The sequence below is a fragment of the Protopterus annectens genome, chromosome 2.part2, assembly GCF_019279795.1.
Source record: "Protopterus annectens isolate FY-2018-M chromosome 2.part2, PAN1.0, whole genome shotgun sequence".
Lineage (NCBI taxonomy): Eukaryota > Metazoa > Chordata > Ceratodontiformes > Protopteridae > Protopterus > Protopterus annectens.
In genome coordinates this window covers 236904941-236927480 of record NC_056730.1, presented here as the reverse complement: position 1 = coordinate 236927480, position 22540 = coordinate 236904941, and positions in this window count along the sequence as shown.

The window sequence follows — 22540 nt, the reverse complement described above, 5'->3', positions numbered from 1 at the left end:
ATTTCTGTACAAATCTACCACTACTTACTTGCCTGCTGACCAAGTTAATAGATACAAGGGCATGTCATAATACTCTTCAAAAATACAGTCTAGGTTCATGACTTACCTTGCAAATGCAGCTGTTGACACACCTTTAGTTCAGGGTTGAGTCTATCTGATGGAAGCAGTACACAGCCAATACATGCATAAGTACAGGATGTGTGAGTTGCTTGGCATCAATTGTAATATATGTATGTGAGTAGGAAAAAGGTATTAGGTCCCTAAGTGGTTAGTGAATGTGCTATGCTTTGTCACTTAGCCACTGCAAGGTCATATCTAGCACACCTATGTCTGCCTACAGGGACAGCAGCTGGGGGTTCCTCCTTCGAGTCCTCCTATGATTGTGGCTGGGATGACTTAGAAATTGGTGGGGGGATGAGTGTCCTTTCCCCTTGCTGATCCTGCTGCAGCTGTTTCTGCAGAAGCAGATTGTGGAACATAGCACATACTGCAAATATTTGTGTACATGTGTGTGAATTATACTGCAAGGCTCCACTGAATATATTTAGGCACCAGAACCATGACTTCAGAAGCCAAGCACACATTCTATGATGTTTCTAGTTTAATCATGTGCCTCATTATGGCATTGTTCCATGGGTGTGTGTCCACTTCTGGTTGGTGTCATCATCCATGGTTCCCAGGTGTAGCCAACATTCCCTAGCAAACATCTGGTACAGCTATGATGTGTGCCAGATATGGGAGTTGTGATAACTGCCAAGGTTGCCAGCACATTCATTCAAGATAATCCACTGGACATTGCACACAACTTGGCAGTTGATGGAGTGGTATCCCTTGTGTTAAGGTACATTCCCCCGTGCTCACCAGGTGTTGCCTTGATGTGTACATGAGTGCAATCTATAGCACCAAGTACTTCAGAGTAGTGAACTACATGATAGAACTGTTGCATATTGCTGGCTCTCTCCTCAGAAGAAAGGGAAGATATATATGCTCACTGGCATGTATAAGCATACCATCCAGGAACTGGTGGAGTATCCTGTATTGCTGATGTCTGTGACACCCCCATCATGTCCCCAGTTGGTCTTAGAAACGTAGTTGTAGCTAATATTCTAAGGGCTACACATACCTTAGTTTCCACTGGGATGGGTTTCCCTTGGTTGGCTCTGGCTCTGAGCTGAGGCCAGTAGAGCTCACAGAGTTCTTGTAATGTGTCCCTGTCCACCATGTAATGCTCTACAATCTCCACCTCATGTTGCACCTGGAAGGTTCCCCTAGGCCTGAACACTTTTCTCCTTCTTGGCCTAGGCCTATTGTCATCAGCACCAGCAGTGTTGACTTCAGCCTCTAGCACATACAGATGTAGAATAACTGCAGCAGCCCCTAGCATTATCTCAGTTAAAATTTCCAAGTCTCTACTCTAATGGTATTGAAGTATCGAGGGAAAATAAGATTGTAGGCTTCATGGATACGTTATACATTTGTTGAATAGGTCCACCATGTGGGATTGGCTAATTAAGATGCAGTTCACCTGCTTAGACTGTAATTAGCATAATGTAAAACACCTGTGGAAGTGCTCAGTAGTGTGCTATGCACACATTCACACAGCTCCAGGCACAGTCACATAAATAAGGTAAGAATAAGAAAAATGTATAATTTTAATCTCTGTTTTCCTGATAGCATGAAAACATGGAACATAAAACATGCAGATAAGCTTGTACATCCTATATTCGAATGCGGGACCATTGGCACTGTAGCCCTACACATACAGGTGTTGCCAAAGGAATAGTTATATAACAAGCACATTAAGACAAAAAAAATGGAAGCTGACATACCCCCCTGATGTCAACACTCACTGTTGAAATCTATTGGAAACAAAAACACTGTGTAGATCCTTACACAAAGTGAACATCCCTGCAGAGTTACTGTTTTTTGTGATTCAACAACTCTGATTTTTGGCCTCATTTGCACAATGACCATGTGGACAGCCTGGAATCTACATGGTTAGTAAATGTGTAAGCAGGGCAGCTGCATGGAAACACATTGTTGTAAAGATAATACAGTGTATTACTTTGCCTATATATGTGATACATAATACATTATGCTTACTTAACATCATAATACTCTGTTTCATCAGTTTTAAATATTTTAGATGCCTAAATTATGCACATGTTTATTATTTAGATGGGGCTGGAGGACCAAAGCTGCAGTTATGTCAGGGCAGTTAAAATGACATTTTTATTTCAGAGACTGATTTTCTAGTATCCACAGTGTGTACTTAGGCCATAATATGTGTGATGTTACCTGTTAAGGTCAGTTCTGTCAAAATTTCAGTACCTTTACTTGCCCATGTTTCCATGTAGATTCATGTGCTTGGAAATTTTCCACGTACACTACCAATATGTACACGGAGTCTACATGGTTTCACTGTAGGTTGCTGGATCACTCAGTCACATTGATTTGCTTCACTAGCATAAATTTCGGCTACTTCCGTATTTGCACGAGTGTTCATGATTGCGCACCCCTACACAGAGTTTACTGAATCTAAATCCTATGACTCACACATGATAAAATTACTGTATAAGCTTTATTGAATTCCCCCGACAGTTTTAACTAAAAGTTGCATTTAATATGCATACTTTGTATTTCTAGCATACAAGCCATTAAAAACAAATGATCATGGACCAGTGTGCAATATTACTTTTGTGAGATAAAACTTTCAGCTTTGTATGAAACATTTCTGTCATTTAATTTCAAACAAAATTATATGTTTTGTGAGGCAAATGCTAATTCAGTATGCCCATCTTTAGATTTTTGATGAAATTACTTTCTGTACTTTGATATTTTGCATTCTGTATATTGGCACTAAGGCTTACTGATTGTTACATTGATGAACAGAGACAGCTTTGCAAATGTCCTGATTGCTAAATTTGGTGACAATGATATATGCGGTTTCTTATTTTGGAAAAGCTTTTATATTCAAATTGAGTCAGAAAATGCAGCCTCTGGTAGAAATGTAAATCATCAGTCAGTCAAGTCATTGCATTTGATCGACAAATGGATGACAAGTGCAGCCTCACATAAAGCATATTATGTTGACATACATAGTTATAGACAGCAATTTCAATTTATTTAGCACACTTAATGTAATATATGAGCATCCTTACTATGAAATGATGGTAGATAAATCAAAGCAGTTTAGTAATGTGTGCATTCCAACTCACTCAGGAGTTATTTCAGGTAAACCTGTAACTACTCAATAGTGTACCATGGTCCACAACTTCTGAAATGTGCTTTAACTGTATGCAATTGTTTTTCCATAGCAGGGGAAGGTTACCAGTTTGTGTATGCTTGTATTTTTTTTTTCCTTTTTCTGTTTTGCTTTTGTTTAATTGAGTTAAAGTGTAGATGAAAATAATTATAATAACATCTGTGCCATGTTAAGCAGTAATTTGATGAAGAAATAACAGGAATTGTTTTTACTGGAGGCAATAGTGAGAAAAATGTATAAATTGTCATCCTTCAGGCAATGGCAGTGTTTTGTACATGTATATGAGCAGTCTCAATAGAAATTAGGCAGTGACAATTTTAAATTCAAGCAATGGTTTAGAACAGCAGTTGTCAAATGTGAGACCAGCCATCCTGGTATGTCAAGTCTCTTTTTAAGGGATGCTCAAGAAATTCTATGTTATTAGCATAACACATTAACATTGTTTTTATGTGGGATCAGGTCCAATCCACAGTGTTAACTGATGCTGTTGTTGTTGTGTCTTTCGGCTTATCCCGGTTAGGGGTCACCACAGCGGAACACCGGTCCGCTAATATTTGCTAGTAGATATTTACATGCCGAGTTACCAGCCCTGGCACACAACCTTCAATGAAGGCATGCCCATTCACGCATGCCTCCACACAGAAGGCGCTCTAGCTGAGAATCGAACGGGACAACGTCTTGCTGTGAGGTGACAACGCTACCGCAGCAGTTTATGTGTAAATTATAAATCAATAGTGAAATAATATACTACTAACTTAAAGATTAACAATTTCAGATATTTATTTCAAATTTATATTTGTGGCTAATCTGTTATGTATGAGACAACATATAACTTTTGTATGCAGGGGTCCCAAGTACTTTTCTAACATATAAGGGAGTTTATGGGCTTTTATGGGGTGTAAGGGAAATTTACAGAGTCTGAGATTCTCTGATTTAGAATAAGACTGCAATGAAATACTAACCAGTAAAGCTTTACACTTGTGTCTCTGCAAGCAGATACAAATAAGTGTCTTAGACTTAATTAATTAAATTATAATTGCTCAAGTCATGATTTTCTTAAATCTGATAAAACCAGGAAAAATGATGATAGCATATACCTAAACCTCAGAAATCGACCACAAAAATGTCATAGTCGTCAGGAGCAAAATCAGAATCTGTTACTTAACTTTACTTTAATTTAACTCTTTCATTCCAACATTCACAGACTTCATCAAAACTAAAGTAATATGCCACACGACACTCCTTTTTATACACAGAAAAGCTAGATAAATTAATTAATTAGTAAATGAAAAAAAGCACTAAACCAGCTTTATTAGTTCTTTTGGCACTAAACTCTCTACTTGTTTACTGTTAATTAATTAAATAGTAAGTTAAGCAGTTCAGTAACAAGCAAACCAATTGAAAAATGTCATTTACAGTTTCACTCCCAAATTCATTAAGGCATAATTCAAATACACCAGCATAGCCCTTAAGGCAAAATAACATACCCAACACACTAGTAATAGGCGACTCTATAGTCAGGCACACTGACGTCCCACTCACTAGGCTGAATAAGGAGAAGGTTACTGTTGGCTGCCTGTTGGGTGCCAGGATCCGTCACATAACATAAGCACTCAGGTCACTCCAGAACAAGTACAAATATGACTCTGTCATTGTCCATGTTGGTGTGAATGACCTGAGCTGTACCTCCCTGGATTACATGAAAAGAGACATGGAAGAGCTCTCTGATCACATAGCCTAGGCCGGTATGACCCTGAATATCATCCTGCCCCCACCAAGAATAATACCAAGGTATAAAGAAAGAATGATCAATTTCAAGAATTGGCTAAGTTTCTGATGTCATTCAAAGGGGATCCAGTGTCTGTCCACCTGGGATGACATGCTCGACAAGCCACGCTGCTTCGCTAGAGATGGCTTGCACCTGTCACCCTTAGGCTTTCGAATACTGGCCAAGGCTCTTGCCACCCCCATAGTGCCTTTTATAGGTAAGGCTCAAAAGACAAACCCACTGCCATAAATAGCACAAGTAACAAAAAACTGAGGGTAATGCCAGAAGTCTAAACCCCAAAATGCACCCACTTAAGGCACTCCTGAGTATGGAGAAAATCGATATATGTGCAGTAACAGAAACCTTGTTTAAGGCTCCAGAGAGCACCCCAGCACTACCAGGCTACAACTTATACCATACATTTTGGCCACAGAATCCGGACCGAAATACAAAAGGTGGGGGCGTATCCATATTCCTCAAGGATACCCACACCTCCAGGTTAGTGGCACAGCATGATGCTTCAGAGATTATCCATGTGCAACTAACAACAGGCAAAACTGCAATTCAAATTGTAGCATGCTACAGATCACCCACTATGTCCCAGGACCCCCATTCCATATTTCTGTCCTACCATACACCCTAATATTGGGTGATTTCAATTACCCAAACATTAACTGGGAGAACTACTCAAGTGCTAACTCCCTTGCCCAACATTTCCTAGAATTTATAAACTCAAATGCCCTGGATCAACTGGTCAACACTCCCACCAGAGGTGAAAACATATTGGACCTGGTCATCACCAACATGGGCGACCGGTGTTCCACACCAGAGGTCAACCCCTCGCTGGTTAGATCTGACAATAAACAAATCACTACGGATATCCACATTCCGCCCCCACCCCTAGACAAGGAAACCACTGTGAAAAACTTTTCAAAAGCAAATTTCACGTTACTTAAGACCAAGGTGGAAAGTTTCAAAGCCCCCATGCTAAAGGATAATGCTGTCCAAGCTGCAAAATCCTTTACTAATGCATTTTACGGGCACCTACAAGAATGCATTGATCATGCTATCCCAAGCAAAACCAAGACTCACTCCTCCAGGAAAAGGAAACCAGTCTGGTGGACTCCTGCCATAAACAAGCTATACAATAGAAGGAGGAAACTAGTACAGAAAAGAATAAAATCCCAAGAAGAGAAGACACCCCTGATCAGTATCAGCAAGAAACTACAATCCATCATAAAATCATCCAAGGCTAGCTTCGATAGAAAAATTGCCAAGGACTCCAAAGATAACCACAAGGCATTCTTTAGCTATGTCAAGAATCTAAGTGGCAATGCTCAGATCTGCTCGGAGTTAGTGCAGAATGGCACAAAATACACTGAACCGACCGATATCACCAACATCCTGGCAAACAGGTTCAGTGCAAACTTCACCCCCCTCTCACCCCCAAAAGGGCCCATAACCATACCAGAAGAATGTAGAGGCCCTGAAATCACAGACACTCAGGTTAAAACAGCCTTCTCCAAAGCCAAAAACACATTATCAATGGGACTGGACGGTGTCCCAGGCTGTGTCCTACACAAGCTCAAAGACGAATTAACCCCTCACCTAAACACACTGTTCAAATTCAGCCCCTCCACAGGCTACGTACCCATAGAGTGGTGCACAGCAACAGTTATTTTACTCCACAAAGGTGGAGCCACAAAAGACCCCAGGAACTATCGCCCTATAAGCCTGACTAGCTTTGTCTGCAAGGTTATGGAGCGCATCATCATGGAACTCATTAACAGAGACATTGTTAACCTCTAAACACTGGACCCTACCCAGTTTGGCTTTGTTAAGGGTAGACCATGCCTTCTAAACCTGGTGGACATCTTTGAGGCAGTTACCAATGCTATAGATGAGGGAAAGGTGGTACAAACAACCTACCTAGACCTCGCAAAGGCCTTTGACACCATTCCCCATTTTGGTATTATAGACAAGCTCACCAGCCTGAATATAAACCCCTACATCACTAGATGGGTTGCCAACTGGCTCATGGACAGAACCCACATAGTGAGAGTTGTGGGAGCTAAGTCCAACTCTAAACCGGTTACAAGTGGCATTCCCCAGGGCTCAGTCCTAGGACCCCTCCTGTTTGGCATATACTTATCAGAGGTACAGGCAAGCATAGGAAGACTATGGCTGACCAAGTTGGCAGATGACTGCAAACTAGGGGCTATAATTGACTCTCCGGCTGACACAGACATCCTCTAAAAGGGTCTCACTGAGACGGATACATGGTGTCAAAATCATGGCCTCAAGCTAAATGCCAAAAAGTGCATTGTCATCCCCTTTGGAAAAAACAAAGTACCCACAAACTACCACATAGGTGGTAGTCCCTTAAATAAGGAAGACGTAATAAGGGATCTGGGGACCCAAGTAGATAGTAATCTCTCTTTTGATAATCACATTGCCATAGTGGTTAGAAAATCCTTCTACGTGGCCCACCTAATCACAAACGGATTTGCATCCAGATCAAAGAGGTCATTGTGCCCCTCTACTCATCACTCATCAGACTCATCATAGAGTACAACATCCCATTTGGGATGTACCTTTCAAGACACCTGCAACAGCTGGAAAGACCACAGAAGTACCTCACCAAGAGGATCACTGGCCTCAAACAGATTCCCTATGCAGCTCGACTGAAGAAACTCTATCTGTACTTGGTTGCATACTGCCTACTCAGAGGTGATCTCTGCCTGACATACAAGGCCATGTCCAACCCAGAATTGATGGACATGCTCCAACTAAAGAAAACCATATCCCCTTGAGCCACATGCTCTAGGGATCTGAACCTCACCACAACAATAAATAAGATGTGCTAGAAGGATAGATTCCTGTCCCAGAGACTTCCCATGCTTTGAAACAATATTCCAATCTACATAGGTTCATAGATTAGTACTAGGCTAACTGCCCTTGCAAGCCATTTTAAGCCTAGCCAATTATCCCTTGTGAGACTCCAACCCTGCACCTTGTGTTTGTAAGGCAAACACCTTAACCATTAGGCCACCCTCCCAACTCCAAAAGTATAAGGAAGGCAGAATTCCTCGCTAACACTCTTCAAGAGAAACCTTGAGGAGTGGATGGGAAACAGAAAGTTTACTCCGGGGATCACTTCAGTGGCTCTGCTGGACAGAGGCACAGGGAACTAATCTAAGGGGAGGGTGAAAGCCAACACATTCAGGCTAGGCTTATAAATGCCTTCGGGCAGATAGCTTAGTACCTACCTATGAACCTATAAAGTTGGTACCAATATAGAAAGCTTAGTACTAGTTGAACTAGAATCACCAAACATATTATTCTTGAATAACAAAAATGATAAGCTAAAGTTAAATAAAAGATTTTGATTTTGTTCCTGATGATTAAAACCTTCTATTTATTTGAGAGTTTGAGAGTAACTTGTTCGGTGATTGTAGTTCATGTCATACTAAGTTTGGGAAAAAAATGGTGGTATGTGTGGTCAGTGCCAGTATAATGGGAAACTGACACCCTTTCTGAGTGTTGTGGGGGAGGTCCTATGAAACTGAGGACTTTGGCAAGCAGTGGCTCATTTAGGGTGAGTTATATTGGGATCTGTCATGAATGCCATTGTTATTATATGAAGAAGAGTGAACACATTAGTAATATAAAGAAGGATAATTTTAATAATGTTCTATATAGGCACTCTTTGGTGTGTGGTAAAAAAGCAAGCTTTAAGTTTACAGTTGTTGAAAAACTGAATAAGGACCCTAGGGGTGGTGTGTGAGAAAGTCAAATAGAATCTCAACAGCTAATATGACAATTGAGATTGAATGCTACAGTCTGGCCAGGAATAAAAGATCAAGTTTCTATTCATAGTCTCTTAAAATTACAGTCTGCAAAATTATAGATCTCAATTATGTTGATTAATAATATTAATATGTAAACAGCATTTTCAGCTGCATGACCTTTTGTTTATTTTAAATACAATGCAGGCTCATTATGCGCTGGATACCTACTGGCTCCTTTAGTATTTTTATATATACATATATGTATATATTCATATATTTGATTGATACTTATCTACTTTGTGTGTTTTATATTTTTATTAACTTTTAAATGTTGTTGGTTTATCCATGTTGTATCATGAAACAAATATTTTAATGAGATTTTTCATATTATTTTCTCAGACTGGTATAAAAATTATGGCTTACAACACTGATGCATCTGAACACTGTCTTAAAGAATTTGGGAATTAAATTGTAAATTATGTTTTTTGATTGGTGGGCTTGTTAGTGAATCATTAATAACTAATTAATTTATCTAGCTTTTCTGTGTATAGATAGGAGTGTGGTGTGGCATATTACTGTAGCTCTGAGAGAGTATCTGAATACTGGAATGAAAGCTTTAAACTATAGTAAAGTTTAATGAAAGGTTTTAGTTTTCTTCCTGACGTCTATGACCTTCTGTTTTCTTTCTATTTTTGTTTACTCTGATAAAAGCTGTTATTCAAAAATAAGTCTTAGGCAAATTAATTTTTAATGCTGAAGTAATGATCTTGCAGTAAAACACAAGTAATCCAAAACTACTGCATTTATGGCTGAGTTGGAACAGTTATGATTCAACATTCATAATTTATTCACTTATCTGAAATGATGCTACCATAATGTTGTCTAAAGAAGACGCACAAAGATGAAACAAATAAGCTTCTATACATACGAGTGTTAAAGCCTGGAAGAGTTCATAAGTTCACTTGGAATGTAAGACACTAAAGCATTAGAGAACTTATTCTGAAGTTGAACTCCTGAAATACCTATTTTTGTGAACTGCTGTGAAATATACAATTCCTGTTTTTACACAGCAGAGCTCTTTGTCATAAATGCTATTAGAATTCCTTGCAAATGATGGAAATTATTTATTGTCATGTTATCTTTGAGCGTTAACGTTAAACTCTACAAATGTCTGGGAGCTTGCACCATGCTAGACACAAGTGATCTGCATTAACATGAATATATGTAAATAAGTTAAATGTAAACTGTCCCAAACAGCCCTTTCAGATGCCAGCATTATGTTTGTATTTGCTGCATCTTGAGACTGCCAGTCTCCACCTCATCAGCAATCACATCCTTGAAGGAAGTCAACCACGATATAAAAGCAATCAGTTAGGGAAAGCTGCATTAACTTTGCAGGTGTGACATTCAAATGCATGCAGAAGAATTAAGCAATTTAAGTTACATCACAGCTAGACCAGTCACAGCAGACATATGAGCAGATATTTGCAAAAGAACATTTATACATGAACTCTGCATAGGTTCATAGATTAGTACTAAACCAACCGCCCTTGCAAACCATGTTAAGCCGAGCTAATTATCATTTGTGAGACTCAAACCCTGCACTTTGTGTTTACAAGGCAAACCCCTTAACCATTAGGCCACCCTCCCAACCCCAAGGCAAACAAATTCAGTGTGGCAATGTTTGCTTATGAGGAAGTCCTCCATATACACAGGAATAGTTACTCTGCTGACTTTAATGCATTTCTTTCTAGACAGTTTGCATTAGGTCTGCCTTATATGTTATGAATAACATAGCTGCTCTGTGTTGCATCATTCATTAGTTCGCTGCAATGTTTCTAATAAGCATGACGTTTACACATTTCATGTTCTACCTGTTTTCACTGCTGAATTACATTTTTCCACAAACATTGCTCTGTTTTCAATATTAAATATAATGCCAGACAGATTTATGACCATGTCTGACTTTGTTGGCTCAGTATTAATATGGGTTAGCACTGTTTATGACAGGCACAACTCCAGAGACATACAGAATTGTCACCTCAGAAGTTCCACTTACTAGCACCACTTTATTACCATACAGATTCTGCTATTTTCCACGTAAATACACTCCTACTCTTGTGATTACATTACTGGTGTTTTATTTATTTCCATAACAAATGTTTCTTCACTGAACAAGTTTACCTTCTAACTAATAGTAAATTAGTTAACTTAATAAAAAAACTACAGGAACTGCCAAACACCATAAATATGCCTTGTTCAGTTCATGCATTGCAATCAGATGCAGATACAAAGTACTCTATACAGATTTTTCAAAAAAAGAAAGAACAAACACCTGGTTCACTTTTCAGTAGAACAGATTTTGATGGGCTTATGTTTACAATGCATTAGCTTGTAAGCGTTTCAGATTGCTACAGGTTACCAGCTTTAGAAACAGGATTTCTGTTCTGATAAATATTGATCATGTCCAAGTAGACTTCTGAAGCATACTGACATAAGTGACTAAATCAACATCAGATTTCGGGATGTCTTCTATAGTGAAGATTCTCTGTTTATTTATAATGGTTGTACTATGCTTTTTGCGCATGAACAACAAAATCAGGCCATCCCCGTGGTAAAAAAAATGAATCTGTTAAAAGAATTATACAGATTTCCTGAACGGCACAGCTGTCATCGCTAATGTTTCAGAGGGCTTGTTCCTCCACTTCCTGGCTGAAGCGCATTCTGTGTGTAGTTGGCACCTCCTCCCTGGATATGCATGGGTTTTGCCATGTGCTTGAAATCTCTCCCACATCCCAAAGACAATACCACAGTTTAGCAGGTGATCCTCTGACTTGTCTGTTGGCATGTCTGTTTATGTGTGTGTGTTGGGGGGGGGGGGTTGAGATGTGTTAGTAGCCCTTTCAGGATGAGATTCTCATCCTTGCACCCTCTGAGTATTGGGATAGGCTCTGCCTCCCCCCTGTGACACCAAACTGAAGTAACTGGGGATTGGAGTGAAAAATAAAAACACTTTTACTATAATGAGCTTACTACATTGTTGGTATTTAACTGAATGTAGCAGTTAGTGAATTACTGTTAGTGCAATAAACAGAAAACAATACCCTTTAAGTAACCTAGGACATCTTTAAGCAATCAAAATCAAAGTACTGTTTCTGATATTTTGTAAAATATAAGTAAATGTTACAAAATATATATGCTATCATAGAAAAAGTGCAATTCAGTAAAACTCTTTATCATTGGCAAAATCTTTACACAGTTAATATCTGCATTTAAAGTGCAGGTTTCTAAAAAAAAATAATGAAACAACATCTACAATAACTGCTGAATATATGAATTTTATGTGCTTACCATATCATTTGATTGGCTTGAAAATGTCCATTTTTGTTAAAGTTTAAGACTAACCATACAGTCCTTGCTCTGCTTGGTTGCTAAGGGTTTTGCTGGGTACATTGCAATTCTGCATTCCCATGATGCTATGCATTTGTCTCCTCCTTCTTCCACTTTCTGACCAAGCCAGCAGAGAGGTGCAAGGAAGATTAGTTAATTAATGAAGACTGAATTCTCCAAGCAGATGTAACACTATGCTTATGGAGAATTAAGCCTGTTAACCCTCAGGATAGAATCCCTACCTTACCATCCAGGGTCACTCTTATGAAGGAATACAGCTGGAAACAATGTTCAGATTTAGTGAGGACAAAGCCGTGGCTGCACAAATGTCATACAAGGGCACCTCACAGGAACAAATCCATTGAAGTGGAAGCATCTTTAGTGGACTGAGCTTCGGGTAGACTTGATAACTCCTTCATGTACTACTGATAAATGAAGGAAATTTGACAGCCAACAAACCATTGTTTAATATCATTCTCTCCAGTTTCTTAAACATCAAATAACAGGGTATCCCCTTCCTAACATCCATAGTCCTGCCTTAGTTGCCTATAAATACCCATAAAATGCAGTACAATTTTTGATGGTTATATTCCCTGCATAATACAGGAAGCCAAATGGACTACTTTAAGTGTGACTGGGTTGCAACCCAGGATAAAAATGATGGGTTCAGCCTCAATGAAGCCCTCCTCCCAGTGAAAAACGATATATGAAAGACTAACACTCAATGACTTCAGTTCAGAAATCCTTCTAGCTGAAGTCACAGCTACCAAGTGGAGGGTTTTGCATGTCAAAACATTTAACTCTGTAGAGAATGTTGATTTTAATGGTGAAAGGACTAGCTTTTTTACAGAACAAATTACAGATTTCATGGGGAAACAGGTTCCTTGATGGGAATACACAGAAAACAGGCACTCCTCAGAAAGGCCTTGCAGATTTAAAAAATAAACAAACAAAGAAATAAAGACAAATGCAGGCTAGTGTGAACATTAAATAATATACTGTTGAATGGGTCAAACATTTCTGACATATATTACAAAACTATAAACGCAAGTCTAACAACACATTACTGTGCATACATGCAAAACCAAAATAATAACATCTTCTGCTTTCCGAATGAAAGTTTTCTGTGAAGATGACAGAATATCAAGTATCTTGCTTGAAAACCATTGATTTCTGGCTATGAGAAGGCATGGAATACATAAGTTGTTAGCCTTAGAGCTTGAAGGTTTAGATGTGCTTTTCCTGATGGTTGAGACATGCTGCAGTGAACTACAGTTGTACATTTGTTTTAGCCTGCATGGTTAATAAAAGTAAACAAATACCTTGAGCAAAACCATTTTAGGGCACTTAAAGTTCACACACACACACACACACACACACACACACACACACACACACACACACACACACACATATATATATATATATATATATATATATATATATATATATATATATATATATATATATATCATATATATATATATATATATATATATATATATATATATATATATATATATATATATATATAATATATATATATATATATATATATATATATATATATATATATAGCTGTGTGTGTGTGTGTGTGTGTGTGTGTGTGTGTGTGTTCGCATAAGTGTGTTGACTATCCAATACACTTGTCATTTTGCAAACAACATTCTGATGTTCGGCAGCATTATTGCCGACAGAATGTCATTCACATAGATATGACAGAACGTCAAAACGACATTGCCGGAAAGTTAATTTTACAAACACCCAGATCACCATAATTTAACTCTGGGAAACTAATCACTTGGTCACAATGGTGAACTTTGCTCTTTTCTCCACTATTTTGTGATGTCAAACTTAATATATTTAGCTGGGTGGGTTTGATTTGCTTCGGTATCATTTTAAAGTGTTGGTGGCCAAGTGGTTAGTGAATGGACCTTAAATGCACATATATGTTTTATCATAATCTTGAAGCCCATAATCATAAAAATCATAACCCTGCATCCATAATATTGACAGACCAAAATATTATAGACCAAAATATGGAACTCCTGAACTTGTTCCCTTGCAGAACTCATGTTAGCACTTGTTCCTGGGTCTACATCTCTGCAGGACATATGCTAGCACTTCTTGTTAGGGTCACAGTGGTTAGGGGATTTGGTATTCAACGGTTTTAGACATTGTGGTCTTCATCATTTTGGTCTTTCAATACTGTGGCCTTGGAATTATGATTTTCATGATTTTGAGCTTCAAAATTGTAATAGTAAATGCATATTGTGAAAGGTTAAACACACAAAATTGCAAACCAAAAATAGCATGCATAAAACTCCTAAAACATGAAATTTAAAATATCAAATCAAAAATGTTTTCTGTAGGGGGGACAAGCTCTCCAATCCCCAAGAATTAAATATACCAACTCCATGATTGCACCAACACTAAAACGGGAAAAATCTGCCTCACAACAGAAATCACTGTCAGTGCTAAATCATGTAAACTCACTGACAGAGTCCCAAAGTGAAATACCTTACAGAAAAGTACAAAATAACAAAAAATAACCCCAAATTAAATAAAAACCTACCCAACACCAATACAACCTTAAAGAACAAACCATACCCACTTAAACTAAAGATCAGAGCTATAACATTTGCAAACAACTGACTGTATTTTTAAAAAGTAACAACTATTCAAACAAAAGATCATTCAACCACACTACACCCATGTATGTTTCAATTGACAAATTAAAAAGCAAATTCAGTTGATCTAAAATCAACTGATTAAACCATACTGGCTTTTTCAAAACAAAATTGAATTACAATGGGGATTAGGGAATATGCTCTTTCTCCGCTGTAGTGTGATCTCATAGTTGGCAAATAGCCAGAGGTGCAGGGAACACAGCCCACCTGCAAAAAAATATATATATATATTGTGTTTTTGTTTTTTTGATCCTTTGTCAATTGATGTTTGCTGTTTTTGAGTTTAGTTCAACATTTAACATTTTCAATTAAATGTTATGCTTCCATGTATGTATATTTAGATAGATGAAATAGAAATAGATATAGTTATAGATATATAGATATAGATATAACTATAGATATAGATGTATATAGATATAGATGTATATATAAATATAGATATACAAATTTGTCCCTATGGCCTAGTACAGTTTTGTAACTGTTACAAAATAATAACAACTTCAAGAGGCTTATGAGTTCATATAGCAAACTTGTGTGGTTATCAATGCATTTTTACAGCATTTGTTATGAACCATGCTTACCATCTCTATTATACAAATTAATTAGGAAGCAATGTATCATCTATTAAGCACAATGTCTCTTTGTAGTTTAGTAGGTTTTTGTGTTATATATCAACTCTGATTCATTTGAGCTATTGAGATCAAACAATGCATGCATTCACTACAGGTCTTTGTATTTAGTTAGTAGTGAAGCATTTGATTATTTCATAAAAAAATAAATAAATAAAAAATAAAGTATACAAACAGATGGACCAGACATTCTGCCTTTGAAAAACAGTACAAGTATGTACTTCGTACTTCATATAGTTTTTGCTTATTAGTATAAATGAACTTTACATGACATATGAATTAACTGTTTCTGCTGGTGGCTCAAAAGGAAATCCGACTATAATGTTCGCTAAATAAACCCTGCAGAATGTTTTTTATTGCTTATGTGTTATTTAATAAAATGAAGATTTTCAAACATAATGTACTCTGAGCAGTAGCTGTAAACTGATTGCAACTCGAATACTACTTACACTGATATTATGTTACATATATATATATATATATATATATATATATATATATATATATATATATATATACACACACACAGACACACACACATAAATATATATATATATATATATATATATATACATATATATATATATATATATATATATATATATATAAAAAAATATATATATATATATATATATATGTGTGTGTGTGTGTCATTCATTTGAATGAAAACTCAAGGAACGCAGGAAGGGCTGACACAGACAAAATACTGGTGTCAGACCATTGGACTAAAACTAAATGCCAAGAAATGCATAATAGTATCCTTAGGGAAGTCATCCACCCCTACTGACAACACACTTCTTAGAGATGACCCAGGTGTCATGGACTTAGTGACACACATAGACAGTAATCTAGCCTTTGACCATCATGTGTGTACAGTAGTGAGGAAATCATTCTATGCTGTGCAATTTATAAACAAAGGTATGGCATCTAAGTCCAAGGATGTCATTGATCCACTGTATTTGGCATTCATCAGACCTATCATTGAGTATAATGCCCCCTTTGGTATGTACCTAACCAGGCATATCCAGCAAATGGAACATTCACAGAGGTTCCTCACTAAAAGAATACAGGGTGTAAGTAAAATATCCAGTGCAGACTGCCTCAAGGCCCTATCTCTGTATTCTCTCTCCTACAATCTTTTGAAGGGAGATCTATGCCTGGCATACAGGGCATTTTCAGACCCCACTCTGATGGACCTGCATATCCACAAAAGAAACAACACTAGAATTACCCATTCTAAAGATGTAAGCCTTGCCTGTAATATAAATAGGACCTGCTGGAGAGACAGATACTCCGTCTCTGGAACTGGCTCTCCATTCATGTGAAGCAGAGTTCCACGCTAACCAAATTCAAGTGCAACTTGGACAATTGGATGTGGAACAGGAAATTCATCCCTGGTTTGGCACCTATATCTGAATGGACACATGCAATCTGTAAATGGTTCATCTCCCAGGCCCCTGCTTGTAAATGTTTAATCTTCCAAGTCCCTGCTTACACTTATCAAGGGTATCAGAACTTGTCAGTGATGTGGGATGCATGGATAGGCTTAAAAAGGCCCTTGTGGTCATTAGCCATTAAACATCTCAGTAGCCTCAGTAGCTCAGTTTGTTAAATGTTCTGTATATAGTACTTCTCGGTTGGTAGGTTGGCATAATGGTTAAGGTGTTTACCTTACAGACCCCTAGGTGGACGGGTGCAGGGTTTGATTCTCACATGGGGTAATTGGTTAGGCTTAAAGTGTATTTAACCTAAAATATCGAAAGGAGGAATTTGCTCTTTCTGCACTGTCTGATCCCTGAGTTGGTATATGTAATTAGGGGGGTTTTACTATTGTGAATTATTTATATATATATATATATATATATATATATATATATATATATATATATATATATATGCATGCGTGTGTGTGCGTATTCCATATCAGGGAGACATGCATTTAATTGGTATGTTATTCATTGATTTGCAGAACCAGTTCATTTAATTGGAGTTTATTTAATACATGGGTGTGTATCACTGCTGATATAAGTGAATGTTAGTGGATAAATGCATAGCTCTCACTTATACACAGTAGGGATGGTGTGTTGTATGTTTGCCAAGATCAGGAGACAGAAGGGGAAGGGATTTAACAGTTTTCTCCACTATTGTGTGATCTCAGTTTACTAAATGTAAAGTTGAAGGGCTGGGTGAGTCCCCCATTGTTAAATGTTCTTGCACAGTTGACGAGTTTGATGGATCCTGTAATTTGGTTGATATTTCATCATCTGATATCTTGAATCTCAAATAGTGCATGTTGATGATTTGCAATAGACCAAGTGTGTGTGTGTGGTTGTGTGTGTATGTGGTTGTGCACGTGTGTGTGTGTGTGTGTGTATGTGTTTGTGCGTGCGTGCGTGCGTATGTGTGTGTGTGTGTGTGTGTGTGTGTGTGTGTGTGTGTGTGTGTGTGTGTGTGTGTGTGTGTGTGTGTGTGTGTGCATGCAGAGAGAAAAAGAGAGAGAGAGAAGCATGCTTGTATATGTTATATATGTTTATGAAAGGGTCAGCTCCCGGAGTTTTCTCTTGTCTACCTGATGAATCTGGGCATCTTGGGGCAATGCAGCAATTGCCTCATGTACACAGACAACCCTCTCCTCCTACCACCCAACACTACAACCCGTGAGAGATGCACTTATATAGTCAAACTGGAAGCAAAGCTCTCTTCGTCCAAGACTGGATTCGACAGTCAAGAGGAGAAGGTAAACACTTGCACCACACCACACTCATCGCATAGTCCCTCAAAACCTACACCACCAAAACACACACATAGAAACACAAAACACACACCGACATTCATGGACGCTCTCAAAAAAAATCTACCCAAGCAACAGGGACCTCCAACGCAGAAATGCAAGCAACCTCCACCCCCCAGTACAACCCAAATGACACATAGCCCACAGACTCAGTGTGCCACTCAACCACAGCCCATAAGGCATAATAACATACACAACACTCTAGTCATAGGTGACTCTATAGTCAGGCACACTGCTGTTCCACTCACCAGGCTAAACAAGGAGAAAGTTACTGTCAGCTGCCTGTCAGGTGCCAGGATCAACCACATAATGCATGCACTCAGGTCACTCCATAACAAGTACAAATATGACTGTCATTGTCCATGTTGGTGTGAATGACCTGAGACGTACCTCCCTGGAATACATGAAAAGAGACATGGAGGAGATGTCCAATCTTGTAGCCCAGGCAGGTATGACCCTAGCCCTGAGTAGCATCCTGCCATCACCTAGAATAATACCACAGTACAAGGACAAAATGATTGACTTCAACAATTGGCTAAGCTTCTGGTATCATTCTAAGGGGGATCCAGTATATGGGATGACATGATCAACAAACCACGATGCTTTGCCAGAGATGGCCTGCACCTGTCGCCCTTGTGATTCCGGATACTGGCTAAGCCTCTTGCCACCCCTATAGTGCCTTTTTTAGGCAAGATTTAAATGACAAATTCACCACCATAAAAGGTACAAGCAAGCAAAATCTGAGGGTAATGCTACTAATGCTAGAAGTCTAAACCTCAAAATGCACTCACTCGAGGCACTCCTTAAAATGGAGAACATCGACATCTGTGCAGTGACGGAGACCTAGTTCAAGGCTCCAGAGAGCACCCCTGCATTACCAGGCTATAATTCATACCACACCTTTCAGCCACCTAACCTGGACCGAAGCACTAAAGGTGGAGGCATGTCCATATTCATTAAGGATATCCACACCTCCAGGCTAGTTGCTCAGCATAATGCATCTGAGATTATCCAAGTGCAACTAATTCAGGGCAAGACCACAATCCAAATTGTAGCTTGCTACAGATCCCCCACCATGCCCCAGGATTCCCACTCCTCATTTCTTGATACACTGGAAAATATTAGGGTACAACCAAACACTCTAATAATGGGCGATTTCAACTACCCAATAATTAACTGGAAAAACTACTCATGTAACAACTCTTGTGCTCAACGTTTTCTGGAATTCATAAATTCCAGTGCCTTGGATAAACTTATCCACACCCCCACCAGGGTCAGCAATATCCTAGACCTGGTTATTACCAACATGGGCAACCGGTGTTCCACACCAGAGGTCAATTCCTCGTTGATCAAATCCGACCACAAGCAAATCACCCTAGACATCCACATCCCACCCCCACCCCCCATTAGGGAAACCACTGTAAGAAATTTCTCCAAAGCCAACTTCACGCTTCTTAAGACAGAAGTGGAAAACTTCATGACACCCATGCTGATGGACAATAGAGGTACAACTGCTGTATCCTATACAATTGCACTTTATAAGAACTTACATGAGTGCATGGATCATTCAATCCCTAACAGCACCAAGATGCTATCCTCCAAAAAAAGGAAGCCAATCTGGTGGTCCCCTACCATAAACAAACTCTACAACAGAAGAAAGAAACTGTTGGAAAAAAGAGTAAAATCCCATGATTGGAGAAACTCCATGGTCAGCCTCAGTAAGAAGCTGAGATCCCTCATAAAATCCTCCAAAGCTAGTTATGAAAACAAAATCGCCACTGATTCTAAAGACAACCACAAAGCATTCTATAGCTATGTCAAGAATCTCAATGACAACACTTAGATCTGCTCTGAGTTACAGCACAATGGCACTAAATACACAGAACCAACTGATATTGCCAACATCCTGGCAGATAGGTTCAGTGCTACCTTTACCCCTCTCTCATCCCCTACAGGGCCCATCTCTATACCAAAAGAATGCAAAGTTCCTGTAATCATGGCTGCACAGGTAAAAAACACACTCTCCAAAGCCAAGAACACAGAATCCATGGGACCTGACAACATCCCACTCTGTGTTCTACATGAACTACAGAACGAACTGGCAACCCCCCCCCCCCAAGTACCATGTTCAATCATAGCCTCACCTCAGGCTTTATGCCCACTAAATGGTGCACATCAACGGTTATCCCACTCCACAAAGGGGGAGCCACTACTGACCCCAGGAACTACCGCCCCATTAGCCTGATGAGCCTGGTCTGCAAGGCTATGGAATGTATCATCATGGAACTTATAAACAATGACATTGGTAATCTCCAAACTCTGGACCCTACCCAGTTCGAGTTTGTAAAAGGAAGATCATGTCTCCTAAACCTGATAGACTTCTTTGAATCGGCCACCAAAGCCGTAGATGAGGGTAAGGGGGTTCACACAGCCTATCTAGATCGTGCCAAGGCTTTCAACACCATCTGCCACTTTGGAATTATAGATAAACTGACTAAACTTGATATAAATCCCTGTGTCACAAGATGGGTTGCCAACTGACTTACTGACAGAACTCACACTGTGAAAGTAGCAGACTCTAAATCCAACTTCAGACCAGTGACAAGTGGAGTACAACAGGGTTCAGTCACAGGTCCTCTCCTTTTTGGTATCTACTTCTCTGAAGTACAGGCTAACACAGAAGGTCTTTGGCTAACAAAGTTCACAGATGACTGCAAACTAGGAGCCATAATCAAAACTCCTAACGATGTGGACATCCTACAAAAGGTCCAAGAACAGAAGAGGCTCAACACGACCAACTGAAAATAAATAAAAAAACTTTAATACTGCAGCAAGTAAGCGCTTTCACGTTTCAAGAACGCTTCATCAGACTTAAATAACTGCCATAAAATCAGACCATTTAAATACTATTATAATAATGATTTTATGGCAGTTATTTAAGTCTGATGAAGCGTTCTTGAAATGTGAAAGCGCTTACTTGCTGCAGTATTAAAGTTTTTTTATTTATTTTCAATTGGTCGTGTTGAGCCTCTTCTGTTCTTGGACTATTGGATTTTGTATATCGGTGGAAGGCTCTTTACTCAGTGCTACTTTGTTGGTTTATATATCCTACAAAAGGTCCTCACTAAGACAGATGCCTGGTGTCGAAGCCATGGCCTCAAGCTCAATGCCAAAAAGTGCATTGTCATCTCTTGAACTACCACATAGGCAGTAGTCTACTTAACACCGAAACTGTGATAAGAGACTTTGGGACACAGCTGGACAGTAGTCTCTCCTTTGATAAACACATCACCACAGTAGTCAGGAAATCCTTCTACGTGGCACACCTCATCACAAAAGGTTTCTTATCCAGGAAAAAAGAGGTAATTGTTCCCCTCTACTCATCACTCATTAGACCCATTATAGAGTACAATGCCCCTTTTGGTATGTACCTCAGAAGACATCTACAACAACTGGAAAGGCCACAGAAATACCTCACAAAGAGGATTACCAGCCTCAAACAGATGCCCTACACAGACCATCTAAAAAAACTCCAGCTTTACTCTGTCGCATATCGCCTACTCAGAGGCGATCTCTGCCTAACATACAAAGCTATGTCAAACCCAGAGCTGTTGGACATGCTCCACTTAAAAAAATCCCACTCCCTCCGAGCTTCACACTCTAGGGACCTAAACCTTGTCACCACAATAAACAGAACATGCTGGAGGGATAGATTCCTGTCTCAGAGACTTCCTATACTCTGGAACAAACTACCTATCTATATCAAACAAAGCCATACCTCTCAAGTGTACCTCATTACGCAGAACGTACCTCATTTGGGTGTCTTAAAAAGTTCATGTTCGTCAAAGTTCCTCAAAGTTCCACATTAAAAGACTGTCACACATTCAGTGTTCGGAATTTTTTAAAGTGAAATCCATTGTAAATAGAAATGAATCATATTAGTTCATTAAAAGATCTACCCAGCATATTTTAACCATCCTATGACCTTCCTAGTTGAAGTTGTTAGTAAGCAATTAGTATGTGTTCCACATTTTGCCCATTTGTTACACATTATAAGGGCTAGTGTTCCTCATTTTGGAGATGGAAGGTTGAGAGCTATGAACAAAGCTCCTCATTAGCACTCTTCAAGAAAAATCTTGATGATTGGATGGGAGATAGGAAATTAACCCCGGGGATCACTTCTGTGGCTCTGCTTGACAGGGGCACAGGAAAATAA